The sequence below is a fragment of the Equus caballus genome, chromosome 21 (genome assembly GCF_041296265.1).
Source record: "Equus caballus isolate H_3958 breed thoroughbred chromosome 21, TB-T2T, whole genome shotgun sequence".
Classification (NCBI taxonomy): Eukaryota; Metazoa; Chordata; class Mammalia; order Perissodactyla; family Equidae; genus Equus; species Equus caballus.
Genome location: NC_091704.1, coordinates 31,049,583 through 31,065,488, shown reverse-complemented (window position 1 = coordinate 31,065,488; position 15,906 = coordinate 31,049,583). Strand labels below are relative to the sequence as shown.

General features: G+C 38.7%; 1 long non-coding RNA gene across 1 annotated transcript in view; it reads left to right on the top strand.

Moving 5' to 3' along the window:
• The window catches only part of LOC138919950 (uncharacterized), a 54,018-nt gene that overhangs the window by 28,830 nt on the left and 9,282 nt on the right, over positions 1-15,906 (top strand). The window contains exon 2 of the long non-coding RNA XR_011430546.1: positions 14,815-14,953. This is a non-coding gene — a long non-coding RNA (uncharacterized lncRNA). The remainder of the gene's footprint in view (positions 1-14,814; positions 14,954-15,906) is intronic.

The window sequence follows — 15,906 nt, the reverse complement described above, 5'->3', positions numbered from 1 at the left end:
TGTTTTCTTTTTAAATTTAATTAGTGTGTGAATGTGGAAACGAAAGCAGAAACCATTTTTCTTCATCTATGACCACATGTGTTTTAATATGGACTGATATAATTTATACTTTGTGTTCTTCAGTAGGCAAGCTTCTCTCTTATCTCTTGCCTCTCATTTTCTCCGTGCATCATCATTTATTTTCCATCAACACATCGTCTGGCCTCAGTTCCCTGTGACAACACTACTACCCACTTACCTTCCCCTCGTCAGCCCCTCCCCACAAGATGCCCTGTGCTCTTTTTATTTAAAACACAGGCAGAACCTACTTCTCATAAATCATTACCCAAAATGTGCTTCATAGGTAAATCTCAAATTTCCCAAGGCTGGATTTTTGCATTAACCGTGAAAGCCACACTGAGGGGCTGAGAGTGGATTGGTGAAGAAACTTCAATTGACACCAGCAGAGACTCAACTGACCAGAGACGGCTCGAGCTCACCCAACTGACTGAGGTAAAAAAAAGAGTTGTGGCCACTCGGTCCCAAACAAGAAAAAAACAAAGGATTTAGGTTAACTTCCTTTTCATTCATTTGTTCATTAATTCATCAACTGCTTGGAAGGATTACTATGCTCCAGTCATTTCTACGGGCAGTGATGATGCCACTGTGAGAAGACGGAAAAGTTCTCCCCACTCAATGAACTTAGACTCTTGGGTGCAACTTCTGCTCCTGGCCACGAAGGAGTAATGGGAACTGGATCAACCCTCCTGCTTAAATAACTAGAAAACTGGGCAAAATGTCTGAAACAATGGTTTTCAGACAGCAGGCAAGTGCAGGCCAGTGGCCTCTGGGAGAAAAGAAATGGACGAACTCAGCCTGACAAGTGTCCAGCTTACAGCCTGGGGAGAGTTTCCAGGCCGAAGCACAGGGAAGGTGGAGGGGCTTGATGGTGGTCCCCAAAAAGATGCATCCACCTTCTAATCTTCAGAACCTGTGAATGTGATCTTATTTGGAAAAGGAGTCTTGGCATGTGTAATTAAGGATCTTGAGTTGAAATCATCCCAGATTATCTGAGTGGGCCCTAAATCCAATGACAAGTGTCCTTATAAGAGACAAACTTAGAGAAGTGGAGGCCACGTGACCCAAGATTGGAATGATGCAGCCATGAGCCACGGAGCACTTGGAGCCACTAGAAGCTGGAATTGGCAAGCAACAGATTGTCCCCTAGAGCCTTCGCAGGGAGTGTGGCATTGTCGACTCCTTGATTTTGAACTTCTGGTCTCCAGAACTGTGAGAGAATAAATTTTTGTATTTTCAGCCACCAAGTTTGTGCTAATTTGCTACAGTGGCTTCAAGAAACTAAGACAGAGGAGGAATTCTCAAAATAAATGCAAAGTCTCTATAATTGTTACATTTTTGTGCCCATTTGTATCATTACTAAAACCAAATTAAAATGTAGAAAATTTCAGGTTTGTAAAAGGGCTGTTTTGGGCTCATTTTGAAGAAAGGCAGTCAAATAGAGTGGAAAGGACATAAGCTTGAGTTTATTTCTTGTTAGCCATGTGATTTGGGCAAGTTACATAACATTTTGAGCTTCAAAGTCTTAATCTGTGGCATGGGAACCCCACTCCCTAAATTCTTGTGAGAGTTATTATTGTCCACTTCCTGGGCTGCAAACATAGAGATAATTCTTTCTATACAACCAAAGCCAAATGTAAGATAACATTTGGTTGTTTCTTCAAGCACATTTTGAATAAAGCCTTTATTCAGACATATTCACACACTTGTTTATATATATCGGGTGCCTGTGGTTCTTGACTCTTATCTATAATGTGGGAGGGGAAGAGAGGAAGTCTGTAACACTGTGTAAAATCTGGCTCTTTGCTTCCTCTCCAGCTCATCTCTCACCCCTCTCCCTCCATTCTCATATCTGGCCACACTGGTCTCCTTTCTGTTCCCGGAACATGCCATGCCCTCCCCCAGTCTCCCCAAACTTTGTTATTCTGTCCCTCCACTTGGAGTGCTCTATCCCCCACCCAAACGTCACCATGTCAGAGAGGTTACCCTGACCACATTATCTAAAATAGGCCCCCACTCCTTCACCCCATCAGCCCTTCTCCAGAATGCCACTTTGTGGATTTACAAGGAAAAATACCCCAGCCAGGGAGACAGGGCCTTTGTCCATGTTATGACATCTGTCTAGCTCAGTGCTTCTCAGACTGTCTGTGGTGAAGGACCAGGTTTTTAAATTTCTAAAACATCATGGACTGATACATTAATAAAATATGATAAAAATTAATAGAAAAAAAAGAAAAAAGAAGATTTACAGAATGAAAGCCCCAATTTTTATTATTAAATTCAGCAGGCATAAAGTTACATGTCAATAAATGTAAGCAAAACATAGAATAAAAAATTATAAAAAATGTACACATTGTTCATTTAGTACATTTAGGCGGTAACATGCTGTGCTGTCCAATATGGTAGCCACTATCCACATATGGCTATTTAAATTTCATTAAAATTAAATAAAATTAAAAATTTATTTCCTCAATCACAATAGCTACTGTGATTTTATTTTGTCGTAATTAAAAACTTTTGCTCTTTGAGAGATGCTGGTAAGAAAATGGAAAGACAAACCACAGCAGAAAGAAAATATTTGAAAACACATCTTATAAAGGACTTGTATCCAGAATACCCAAAGAATTCTCAAAACTTAGTAAGTAACAAATAACTCAATTTTAAAAAGGGCAAAGATTTGAACAGAAATGCCATCAAAGAAGCGATCTAGATGGCAAATAAGTATATGACAAAATGCTCAGCATTATTAATCATTAGGAAAACGTAAATTAAAATCACAATGAAATACCACTACGCACCTATTGGAATGGTTTTTAAAAAGCTAAGAACAAAGTGCATGCTGGTGAGGATGCTAGAACTCTGACACATTGCTAATGGGAATGCAAAATGACACCGCCATTTTGGAAAAGAGTTTGGCAGTTTCTTATAAAGTTAAACATGAATATGGCCCAGCAAACCATCTCCCTGGCATTTACTTAAGAGAAATGAAAACATCTCTTTTCACAAATACCTGTATGTGAATGTTTATAGCAGCTTTATTATGACCCAAAACTGGAAACAACCCAAATGTTCATCAACTAGTGAATGAATTAACAAACTGGTCCATCTATGTGAGGGAATACTACTCAGCAATAAAAAGGAATGAAGTACTGATACATGCAACAAATGGGTGAATCTTAAATGCGTTATGCTCAGTGAAAGAAGCCAGACACGAAAGACCACATACCGCATGATTCCATGTGTAAGGCATTCCGGCAGAAGATGCAGAGACAGAAGTTGGAGGAGTGCTTTCCAGGGGAGAAAATGGACTACAGAGGGGCCAGAGAGAATTTTCCATGGAAATACTCTAAGTCATGGTCATGGTGATGGTTACTGTATTCATTTGTCAACCTCATAGAACTAAACACCTCAAAAGGGTGAATATTACTGCATGTAAATCACATCTCAATAAACCTGAAAGAAGAAACAATACAAATTTTACCTCTATAATTTAACTAATAATGTTATCCTAAATTTTAAAATGAAAATGATTGAAAATAGCAAGTTTTAAAAATAAGTGCCTACTTTCCTCGGATTTTTAGATTATAGTTGACAAACCAAACTTAAAATGTCATGTATTTAACACTATCCTGCCGTGCACGACTTTCCATGCAGGTTTGATAACACCCAAACTGGTCTACACCACATGCAAGAAGACAAGTTGGTCACTACAGGCTAGGAGGTTGTGGCAATGTCAAATTGCTGTAGCCATTTCTAAATGGTTACATTTAGAAATACTCTCAATTTTTGTGCTTACCTTGTCTCAAATGGGTCACAAGCAGCTCCTGGACTGGCCCCAGCTGTGGCCCGCACTTTGCACATGGCGGGTCTAAGTCTCTTCCCTTGACACTCACCATGGAGGGCCTTTTACCATCCTCACCCGACCTCCCTACTCCACCTAAGCAGCAGCCGCCTCCCTGCCCAATCCCAATTACAGTTAATCAAATGTCCTCATTTTTTCCTTCTTCTGGTTGTCATTCTCTGTAATTAACTTGTACTTCACTACATCTTCATTATCTGTCTCCCTGTAGCCAATGCTGTCAGTCCCCAGAGTTTTCAATCCGCTGCAGCTGGCTTTCAATGCCCATATCTGTATTTTGGTCTGAGGGCATTTTTCCAGGATGCAGAAGGCCACTTTGCCACCTCTGGGGGTAGGCCAGAAGCGCAGGGGATGAATTGCCTCCTGTCTCAACCCACAGCAGCCCTCAGCCAGTGACTCTTGGGCGATTGTCTATAGACACCAGCTGCCTTGCCTTTGGATGTAATGGTTCTGAAGCATGCTGTTTTTTTTATACCGTTTCCTAGATTTTCCCTTTCAGGATTCAGCTCCAATACTACCTGCAATAACTGGTTTAATAACAAACTTTTTATGAGCTGCGTTCCCTCTGCATGACTTGCACCCTTTCCTACTGGTATCTCCTGCACTTCTCAATAAGCTACCTGCATTGGAATCATTGTCCCAGGGTCTGCTTCTGGGGAAACCCAAATTCACACACTTCTCCAGTGGAGGGTAAACCTCATAAGGGCAGAGCCCTTGTCTGCTTTGTCCACTCTGTGTCCCTACAGTCTAGCACAGTGTGAGGCACAAAGGAGGTGCTCATAAATATTTAGTGAATGAAGGACTTCATTAATATTTTGTGAATGAAGGACATCATTGAAGGACTTTCCTTGCCAAAGCTGATGACTTGTTCATTGACAATGTTACATTAGAACCAAATTAACCATCGCTCATTGGGGTAATTCCATATTAAGAACTTTCTGGTAAGAACTTTCGAGAACCTTGAAATCTTCCCATGTAAACAAGAAACCCTATATTTGAGCATTTCAGATGTGCTGCCACGTTTTAATGATATTCTGATTGTGTTGTAAACCAAGGGTGAACTCACAGAAAGATTTTAGCTAGTCCTACATTTTATTCAGGTGAAACCAGAGCTTTCCCAGAAATGTGCTCCAATGAAGGAAGCGAGAGCTCTGATGGCGGCAGTGTAGTGGCAAAGGACCGGGCCACGAAACAGCAGGAAGTTCAAGCGTCAGCTCAAGTACAATTCTAGCTTTGTTATATTGAGCAAATTGCTTAACCACAGTTATAAATGAGCATAAAAAATACTTATCTCATAGAATTGTTGTAAGAATTAAAACCCAATAATGTATTGTGGGAAATTGACATTACGCATTGGTTTTAAAGAAATCTGTTGAAGTCACTTATCTATTTTACTGAAAAATGCTGTTAGGCTTGTTTCTGATTTTAGAAGTATATGCATAGTCTTTTTTCCTGGCTGGTTAATTAAAAACAGACCAAAGAAATCAGTTAGGTTAATTATTCATATGACTCATGAGAAAAATCAATCTCTTAAACAGGGTTACGACTTTAAGTGAACAAATATAGTTCTCTACCACAAAACTTTCTAAAACTTGTAAATTCTTGTAACAAACAAAAGGTTGTAAAGCCAAAAGTCCTTGGATCTATTAAAACAAAACTCAATATTATATCTCTTTTCCCCCTTTACTAAGCAGACTCAACTTTATAGTGCCAAGATGACACATAAATGTAGATTAAACTTATGTTTTATGGTAACTGGCACATAATTTTTTTTGAACCTTCTTATTTTAAAATCTGCTTCAAGGGTAATAACTAACAAGCACTTCGCATTCTCAAAGTACTTTGGTCAACACCTTCTTTATATAAAACTTTCCACTGAGATTCATGATGCATATTTTCAACTATAATTTTAATCGATACTGACTTAAATAATTCAGGTTTTCTCATAATTATTTCCACAGTGCTTCCTATAGACTGAATGTTTGTGTCACCCTAAAATTCATATGTTGAAACTTAATCCCCAATGTGATGGTATTAGGAGGTGGGGCCTTTGGGAGATGACTAGGTCATGAGGGTGGAGCCCTCATGAATAGGATCAGTGCTCTTATAAAGACATTTTTTTTGAGACTTTAATTGGATCCTTGTAAGTTGTCATTTAAGAGCTTCTGGAGCTGTACTGGTCAACATGGTAGCTATCAGTTAATATATGTGGCTACTGAGCATTTGAAATGTGGCTAGTCCAAATTGAGATGTGCTGGAAGTATAAAATACATACTCAATTTTGAAGACTTAGTATGAAAAAATAATAAAACATCTTAATAAATTTTATATTAATTATATGTTGTGATAACATTTTAGACATATTGGGTTAAATACAAAATATCATTAAGATTGGTTTCACCTGTTTCTTTTTACTTATTTTTTTTTATTGAGGTCATAATAGTTTATGAGTGTGAAATTTCAGGTGTACATTATTATTTATCAGTCACAATATATATCTGCCCCTTTACCCCTTTTCCCCTCCCCTAACCCCCTTTCCCTATGGTCAGTACTAACCTGTTCTCTTTGTCCATGTGTTTGTTTATCTTCCACATATGAGTGAAATCATGTGGTGTTTGTCTTTCTCTGTCTGGCTTATTTCACTTAACACAATACCCTCAGGGTCCATCCATGTTATTGCAAATGTTAAGATTCTGTCTTTTTTATGGCTGAGTAGTATTTCATTGTATATATATACCACATCTTCTTTATCCATTCATCAGTTGATGGGCACTTGGGTTACTTCCATGTCTAGGCTATTGTGAATAATGCTGCAGTGAACATAGGGGTGCATAAGTTTCTTTGAACTGTTGATTTCACGTTCTTTGGATAAATACCCAGTAGTGGGACAGTTGGGCAATATGGTATTTCTATTTTTAATTTTCAGAGAAATCTCCACACTGCTTTCCAAAGTGGCTGCACCAGTTTGCATTCCCACCAGCAGTGTATGAGGGTACCCTTTTCTCCACATCCTCTCCAACATTTGTTATTTTTTGTCTTGGAAATTATAGCCATTCTAATAGGTGTGAGGTGATATCTCATTGTAGTTTTGATTTGTATTTCCCTAATGATTAGTGATGTTGAACATCTTTTCATGTGCCTATTGGCCATCTGTATATCTTCTTTGGAAAAATGTCTGTTTATATCCTCTGTCCATTTTCTGATCGGGCTGTTTGTTTTTTTGTTGTTGAGTTGCATGTATTCTTTATATATTTTAGAGATTAACCCCTGGTTGGATATATGATTTGCAAATATTTTCTGGTGGGTTGTCTTTTTGTTTTGTTCATGGTTTCCTTTGCTTTGCAGAAGTAGACACGGTATTTGAAAAGATTCTGCTAAGACTGATATCAAAGAGTGTACTGCCTATATATTCTTCTAGGAGTTTTAGGGTTTCACGTCTTACCTTGAGCTCTTTAATCCATTTTGAGTTAACTTTTGTGTATAGTGTAAGATAATGGCTACTTTCACTCTTATGCATGTGGCTGTCCAGTTTTCCCAATACCATTTATTGACGAGACTTTCCTTTCTCCATTGTATGTTCTTGACTCATTTGTCGAAGATTAGCTGTCCATAGATGTGTGGTTTTATTTCTGGGATTTCAATTCTGTTCAATTGATCTGTGTGTCTGTTTTTGTACCAGTACCATGCTGTTTGGATTACTATAGCTTTGTAGTATATTTTGAAGTCAGGGATTGTCTCCAGGTCTGTTCTCTTTTCTCAGGGTTCCTTTACCTACTCGAGGTCTTTTGTTGTTCCATATGAATATTAGGATTCTTTGTTCTATTTCTGTGAAGAATGTCATTGGGACTCTAACTGGGGTTGCATTGAATCTGTAGATTACTTTAGGTAGTATGGACATTTTAACGATGTTTATTCTTCCAATCCATGTGCATGGGATATCTTCCCATTTATTTACATCATCATTGATTTCTTTCAACAATGTCTTATGGTTTTCATTGTATGGGTCTTTCACCTCCTTGGTTAAATTTATTCCTAGATATTTTATTCTTTTTGTTGCAATTGTAAATGGGATTGTATTCTTGAGTTCTCTTTCTGTTAGTTCCTTATTAGAGTATAGAAATGGAACTGATTTTTGCAGGTTGGTTTTATAACCTGCAACTTTGCTGTAGTTGTTGATTATTTCTAATAGTTTTATGATGGGTTCTTTAGGGTTTTCTATATTTAGAATCATGTCATCTGCAAACAGAGTTTCACTTCTTCCTTACAAATTTGGATAATTTTTATTTCTTTTCCTTGCCTAATTCCTCTGGCCCAAACTTCCCATACTATGTTGAAGAAGAGTGGTGAAAGTGGGCACCCTTGTCTTTTTTCTGTTCTCAGAGTTATGGCTTTCAGGTTTTCACCACTGAGTATGATGTTGGCTGTGGGTTTGTTGTATATGGCCTTTATTTATTTTATTTTTGTGAGGAAGATTGGCCCTGAGCTAACATCCATTGCCAATCTTCTTCATTTTGCTTGAGGAAGAATGTCACTGAGCTAACGTCTGTGCCAATCTTCCTCTATTTTATGTGGGATGCCGCCACAGCATGGCTTGATGAGTGGTGCTAGGTCCACACCTGGGATCCGAACCTGTGGACCCTTGGCCTCCGAAGTAGAGTGCGAAAACTTAACCACTATGCCACCGGGCCGGCTCCCTATATGGCCTTTATTATATTGAGGTAGTTTCCTTCTATACCCATTTTATTGAGAGTTTTTATCACAAATGGATGTTGTATCTTGTCAACTGCTTTCCCTTTATCTTTTGAGATGATTACGTGATTTTTATTCCTCATTTTGTTAATATGGTGTACCACATTGATTGATTTGTGGATGTTGAACCATCCCTGCCTGCCTGGTGTAAATCCCACTTGATCATGGTATATAATCCTTTTAATGTATTGCTGTATTGGGTTTGCCAATATTTTGTTATGGATTTTTGCATCTACATTCATCAGCAATATTAGGATGTAATTTTCCTGCTTTGTGTTGTCCTTGTCTGGCTTTGGGATCAGTGTGATGTTGGCCTCATAGAATGAGTTAGGAAGCGTTCTGTCTTAAAGTTTTTGGACTTGTTTGAGAAAGATAGGTATTAAATCTTCTTTGAATGTTTGATAGAATTCTCCAGAGAAGCCGTCTGGTCCTGGACTTTTATTTTTTGAGAGGCTTTTGTTTACTCTTTCTCAATATCTTTGCTTGTGATTGGTCTATTCAGATTCTCTATTTCTTTTTGATTCAGTTTTGGGAGGTTGTATGAGCCTAAGAATTTATCCATTTCATCTGGATTTTCCAATTTGTTGGCATATAGTTTTTCACAGTATTCTATTATAATCCTTTGTATTTTTGTGGTACCTGTTGTAATTTCTCCTCTTTAATTTCTAATTTTATTTATTTGAGTCTTTTCTCTTTTTTTCTTAGTGAGTCTGGCTTAGGGTTTGTCAATTTTGTTTATCTTCTCAAAGAACCAGCTTTTAGTTTCATTGATCCTTTCTATTGTTTTTTTAGTTTCTATTTCTGCTCTAATTTTTATTATTTCCCTCCTGCTGACTTTGGGCTTCTTTTTGTTTGTTCTTCTTTTTCTAGTTCTATTAGGTGTAGTTTAAGATTACTTATTTGAGATTTTTCTTGTTTGTTAAGGTGGGTCTGTATTGCTATGAATTTCTCTCTTAGGACCGCTTTTGCTGCATCTCATATGAGTTGGTATGATGTATTTTCATTTCATTTGTCTCCAGATATTTTTTATTTCTCCTTTAATTTCTTCATTGATTCATTGGTTGTTCAGTAGCATGTTGTTTAGTCACCACATATTTGTGACTTTTCCAGCTTTTTTCTTGTAGTTGATTTCTCATTTCATAGCATTATGGTTAGAAAAGATGCTTGATATAGTTTGAATCTTCTTAAATTTATTGAGGCTTGCCTTGTTTCCCAGCATATGATCTATCTTTGAGAATGTTCCATGTGCACTTTAGAAGAACGTGTATTCTTCTGTTTTTGGATGGAGTGTTCTATATATATATCTTAAGTCCATTTAGTCTAGTTTTTTGTTTAAATCCTCTATTTCCTTGTTGACTTTCTGTCTGAATGATCTATCCACTAATGTAAGTAGAGTGTTGAGGTCCTCTATTATTATTGTGTTGCTGTTAATTTGTCTCTTTAGGTCTGTTAATAGTTGCTTTCTGTACTTTGGCACTCCTGTGTTAGGTGCATATATGTTCCTAAGTGTTATGTCCTCTTGGTGGAATGTCCCTTTTTTTAAAAAAAAAGACTGGCACCTGAGCTAACAACTGTTGCCAATCTTCTTTTTTTTTCCTGGTTTTTCACCCCAAATCCCTCCCTCCAGTACATAGTTGTATATTTTAGTTGTGGGTCCTTCTAGTTGTGGCATGTGGGATGCCACCTCAACATGGCCTAATGAGAAGTGCCATGTCTGCGCCCAGGATCCAAACCAGCGAAACCCTGGGCCGCTGAAGTGGAGCACATGAACTTAATTACTCAGCCACAGGGCCAGCCCCTGGAATGTCCCTTTTATCATTATATTATCATTATATGCTGCCCCTCTTTTTCTCTCATTGCCTTTTTTAATCTTGAAGTCTACTTTGACTGATACAAGTATGGCAACACCTGCTTTCTTTTATTTACTATTTGCTTGGTGTTTCATCCCTTCACTCTGAGCCTGTTTTTGTCTTTAGAGCTGAGATGTATTTCCTGGGGGCAGCATATTGTTGGGTCTTGTTTTTTAATCTATCCAGCCACTCTGTGTCTTTTGGTTGGGGAATTCAATCCATTTACATTTAGAGTGATTATGCATATATGAGGGCTTAATACTTCCACTTTATCCCTTGTTTTCCAGTTGTTCTGTATTTCCTTTGTTTCTTGTCCCATGTATTTCTGACTGCCATTGAATTTTGGTGATTTTCTATGATGGTATTCTCCATTTTCTCTTTAGTTATTATTTGTCTCTGTTCTGATTTGTTGTTTAGTGGTTACCATGAGGTTTGTATAAAAGATCTCATAGAAGAGGTAGTCCATTTTCTGATAGCCTCTTATACGCTTTGCCTAAGCAGTTTCCACTCCCTCCTCTTCCCCTTCTAAGTTATTGTTATCACAACTTATTCCATTTTGTATCGTGAGTTTGTGACTAAAATGAAGTGATTATTGTCATTTTTGGTGCTTTTAGTCCCCTTATCTTTAATGTTATAATTAAGTGTTTGCTAACCTGTTCTGATAGACAGCTGAAATTCTCTGATTTTGTCTGTCCATTTATCACCTTGCTCAAGACTTTGTAAACCCTTTTTTTTCAGGTATGAGGGCCTTCTTGATAATTTCTTGTAGAATGGGGTCTTGTGGTGACGAACTCCCTCAGCTTTTGTTTATCTGGGAAAGTTTTTATTTCTTCATTGTATCTGAAGGATAGTTTCCCTGGATAGAGTATTCTTGGCTGAAAGTTTTTGTCTTTCAGTATTTTGAATATATCATTCCACTCTCTCCCGGCCTGCAAAGTTTCTGCTGAGAAATCCACTGAAAACTTGATATGAGTTTCTTTGTAGGTTATTTTCTCTACCTTGCTGCCATTAATATTTTTTCTTTGTCATTGACTTTTGCCAGTTTTGCTAATATGTGTCTTGGAGAAGGTCTTTTTACATTGATAAAATTAGGAGTTCTGTTAGCTTCATTTATTTGTAATTCCAGCTCCTTCCCCAGGTTTGAGAAGTTTCAGCTATTATTTCTTTGAACAAGCTCTGTGCTCCTTTCTCTCTCTCTTCTCCCTCTGGAATCCGTATAATCTTTATTTTGCATTTCCTAATTGAGTTGGATATTTCTCCGAGAATTTCTTCATTTCTTTTTAGTCTTAGTTCTCTCTCCTGCTTCACCTGAAGCATTTCTATATTTTTGTCCTCTAAATTACTAATTCTGTCCTCCATAATTTCAGCTCTGTTTTTTAAGGAGTCTAGATTGGTTTTTTAATCTCGTACATTGTGTCCTCCACCTCCACCATTTCTGTTTGTTTTTTGGTTTCTTTTTAGAGTTTCAATCTCTTTTATGAAGAATTCCCTCTGCTCAGTAATTTTATTCCTGAGTTCATTGAACTTTCTGAGTTTTCTTGTAACTCATTGAGTTTCTTTATGATAACTATTTTGAATTCTCTATCATTTAGAGTGTAAATTTCTGTGACTTCAGAATTAGTTTCTGGACATTTGTCATTATCCTTCTGGTCTGGAGTGTTAATGTATTTCTTCATGCTGTTTGATGGGGTGGACCTTTACTGGCATATAGTGGTAGTATCTGGTCGCAGATTCCACTGCCACCACTGTGGGGGGCAGGAGTTGTGTTTTCTGAGCCTGCACATCCACTGGCAGTTGTGCCCATCTCTTGGAAGCTGTGCCAACAGGGCCTGTCTGTGTTTGTCCACTGGACATGGGAGCTTCACACATGCAGGTGCAGGTGCTCTGGTGTGGATCCCCTGCCCTGGTTGACCAGCTGAGCTAGTGCACCAGGCAGAATGGGGGGAAGAGGGAATTTTCTTTCCCACCCACACACCCACTCTGCACTCACTGGTGGCCTGCCTGGGCTGCTCAGCTTGGTGGGAGTGCCCACCCAGTGACTGAGTTGCCTCAATGTGGAGCATTCCCGTGGGCTGGAACACAACTCTGAGAGTGAAAGCATTCCCACAGAGGGCTGCCTTTCCCCCCATCTCCTTTCAAAGTTTCATGCTGGCCACTGTGTGAGGTCCTGCCCCCTAGATCACTGCTGTTGGGAAGGGGGAGGAGATGTGCTTACTTCCCTCCACTGCTTCCTGGGGGATCCAGTACTCCACCTTCAGATGTATGGCTGCGTGGATCTCTCAGATGTCTGTTGTGTTGTGTGGATATCTTCTATTAGTTAATGCATTTCCTTTTCATTGTATCTTAGGAGGGAAAGACTAAGTGAACAGCTCACTTTGCCATGATGTTGATGTCACTTTCTTTTTACTTATTTTTGAATGAGCCTACTAGAAAACCTAACATTACATACGTGGCTTGCATTTTATTTCTACTGGACAGTGCTATTTTGTAGGATCTTGGAGTGATCTTAAGGAAAGGCTGTGCAATTGACTGGCTCAGCCATATTTCCAGGAGAACCAATGGGGCACAATTTGAAAGAGGGCAGAGGAGGATGGAAGGAATCATGGCTACACTGTGGAACTTGGAACACTGAAGAGCCCAGAGAAGCTGAAAGGTCATCATTATCATTATCATCATTTTCATTATTACCATCCTTATTATAACCTAAGAGTCAATCACCCACTCTTCAAGCACCACTGTCCCTTTGTGTCAATCTACAGGCTGCTTTAGCTTATGTTCCTGTGAACTGAAGTTGCTTCTTGGTGATGTATGTTTCTTCTTACCACTCCAAGTTGTTCCTCTCTTGCCTCATCCCCTCCCATCCAGCACTACCTCTCACCTTGATACTGCTCCCCACCTGATCCTTGATTGGATGCTTCTATGAGACCAATACAGGAGACATGACAAACTAGTCCTTGCTGCTACCCTTGGAGTCAAAGAGTTTCCAAGCTGCTAAGGATGTTCCTTTAAAATTAATGAATATTGTTTATAATTATCCTTAAGACAATTTTCATACTGCTTTGGTCTTACAGGCCTACTTTTTATCATTCATTCACTTATTTACTCATACAAATAAACAAACAAACATTTAGCACCTACTATGTGCCAGAGACTCTTATAGCTCAAAATATCATTCCTTTATAAAGGCTTCTTTGACCATCTCAACATTCATTACCCTATTTGGCACTTAATCATAAATTAGCTTTGGATGCTACTGGTATCCTACTGATATTTTGCACTGTGTTTTTTTTGTTGTTGTGTAATCTTGTTAGCCTTATATCCCCAACTAAATTCTAAGTTCTCAGAAGGCAGGAGCTGAATGATAGGTCTTCTGACTCTCATAGTGCCCAAACAATGCTGCACACATAGTCAGTAGCCGGTAATAGATAAAATTGGCTTGTTAAGTGGTAAATGTTAAATGCCCAAATGGACAAGTCCAACTCTTGGCAAAATGGTAAAGTAGATGATGGAAGCCTCTGACTCCACAGTGACTGTTCCTCTACTCCTCCCTTCCCAGTCTGTACAGTCTCATTCCTAGTTTGTGTAGACATCCCCATTGCTGACTTTGCCCTACGTTCTCCTTTTATTTTTAGTTTCCAGGCCACTATAAATTTTTATCTTCATGCATATCATGATGGGGGAAGTTGGTGAGTATTTATCAGGCATTTCTAGCATGCTGAGGTTAATTTAGAGCAATGACTCTATTCATTCATCAATCTGTATGATAAATATTTAATGAGCACCAGTTATGTGTCAGGCAATGGTCTTGGTGTTGGGGACATGGTGGTGACCAAAATAGGCATGTGGTCACTATGCACAAGAAACTTTCAGTTTAGGGATGATTTAGGAGGCTACCTTCTGTGGCCGCCTGTCATCTTGGAGTTGTTGGATACTATTCTTGGTCACCAGGAGCCTGAGGAAATATCTCTGAATGACCACCTTCTGCAGGAACACAGTAACCCTGCCCATAACTGGGCAGACAGAATGCTCTTCCTTCTATCTCTCTGCCTTGTTGAGAAATGCTGCTCTTCTGCTCTCTAATAGGCAGGTTTGCTGGCCTACCTTGCCCAGATGAAAAATGTGGATGAGTTTCTCACCCTGTTATCCCAGTTGGATGTATTTAGGCTCACCCTGGCTGGTAGGCATTGCTTTTACTATGGATGTCCACAGAACAGAATAATTTTGGCCTTTATTTTAAAATCCCAAATAGATAATTTTGAAATTTTTTCTTTCTCTGAACTGCATTTGTTTCATTTCTAGATTTCCACCGCAACTGGAAACCTTGGGGATTTACCTTCAATTGTATCTGGATTGTGGCCACTTCCTCAGCAATGCAATGGATTTTGGAAAATACAGAAAAGAAAATATAACACAAACCCAACTTGCAATGCTTTTAAATGTCTGTGTGGATGGTGAATTTGCTGAACATCTCAAAAGTGTTTTTAAAAAGTTCTAACTTTGGCCATATATCCTTTCCTTCTATTTTCAACTTGTGAATAATTGGCCAAGTTCAAATGAAGTCCTGTGGTTTGAATTAAGTTGGCATGTCACACAGGTCTGGCTCCAGCAATCTCACTCCTCCCCTTCCTGGCAGACTCTGGAGTATTTAGAAGATATTTTTCTTTGCATTAATTTTTCTGAGAGGAAATCCTTGTGAGGAATCCAGTTGAACTTGGCTCTCCAAAATTTCTTGTAGAGTTAGAAAAACAAAATTTGAGGTTACTAAGCAGGTTAATGGAGTAGAAGCCTGTGGCTGTTTGCTTAGAATAGTTGCTAATGAGGCCAAGTCTCACTCTGTAGAGTTGCTCTGTTTTGTGACCCCAGACTGTACCCCTAACAGCCACAAAGGGGACAGAACAAGATGGAGTGTGTTGTTGTATCACTGTCAGTCCCTGCCAATTGCAAGAAGAACAACATACAATGTTAGATACTCTTGGTGTGTGAGAGGCCCAATATGATGGTTGTAGGCTAAAGCAATGCTTCTTAAATTTTAACAGGCACACATGTCACTTGGGATCATCTTAAAGTGCGGATTCTGATTTAGTAGATTTGGGTAGGGGACAGAGATTCTGGATTTCTAGCAAGTTCCCAGATGATGCTGGTAGTTGGTCTATCCTTTGTGTAGCAAGGGGCTAGAATATTTTTCAAATACTAAGTAAAATATATACTTATGGGCTTTTACACAGAGGTTCTCTACTGAACAATAAAAACCTAGAAATATGAACTAAGCCCCCAAGGTGCCTCAGAAAATGCATCTGTAACAGAAATGAGCCAGGGGTGGAGATTGGTTAGTGCCTGGCAACCATCCACCTTGGATCTCTGGGGCTGTTTTTAGGGTAAAGAAGAAGTAGG